Raw genomic sequence first — 680 nt, 5'->3', positions numbered from 1 at the left:
CTGGCGATTTCGACGAAGGAGCGTCCGGAAGGACATGTGACGACTCCGGGCTGGACTCCGCTTCGTCCACAGTGAAAGCCGATCCGGAGATTGACAGCGCAAAGTTGTAGTATTTCCTCAGCAACCAGCACGGATCAGCTCCAAAGGCATGATGAAGCAGATATCGTCCTCTTTTGGAAGACCAAACAAAGTAGTTTTGCTTTTGGGCGGCGTTATGCAAATCTTCCCACAGAGCAACTGTTAGAAAACACTCTCTGTCTTTTTAAGAAATGGTTCCAGATATGCCTCACCCCTCCTTTTCTTCTCTCCTTCTCTCACTCTTCCCTATACAACGCATTCTCTCTGAATCCCCCCTCCTCTATCCTTTTCTCTCTCTCTCTCTCTTGTATGATGTTTTAAATATCTCTTACTCATATGCGAGGTATGCATGCGCAAATGTATACATTAGCTTTTCTTGGTTCAAATGCCCAAATAAGGACATGAATGCTAGGACTACAAGGTGAAAGGAGTTCGTGAGAAACTCTGAAGAGAGTTCCTCATCCTTCGCAAAAGTCTATTCCTAATATGTCCATGTTTTTCTGTACATGTGGCCATTTTATATAAACACATGTTCTTGGCCAAAGATCCTATATGTGTATGTCATTCATATCCTCATTGGTTAAGAGGGTGAAACTCCCCTC

Source organism: Sinocyclocheilus grahami, unplaced genomic scaffold, assembly GCF_001515645.1.
Source record: "Sinocyclocheilus grahami isolate Dianchi unplaced genomic scaffold, SAMN03320097.WGS_v1.1 scaffold15.1, whole genome shotgun sequence".
Lineage (NCBI taxonomy): Eukaryota > Metazoa > Chordata > Actinopteri > Cypriniformes > Cyprinidae > Sinocyclocheilus > Sinocyclocheilus grahami.
The sequence above is the reverse complement of the archived record's forward strand: the minus strand, read 5'-3'. Positions refer to the sequence as shown.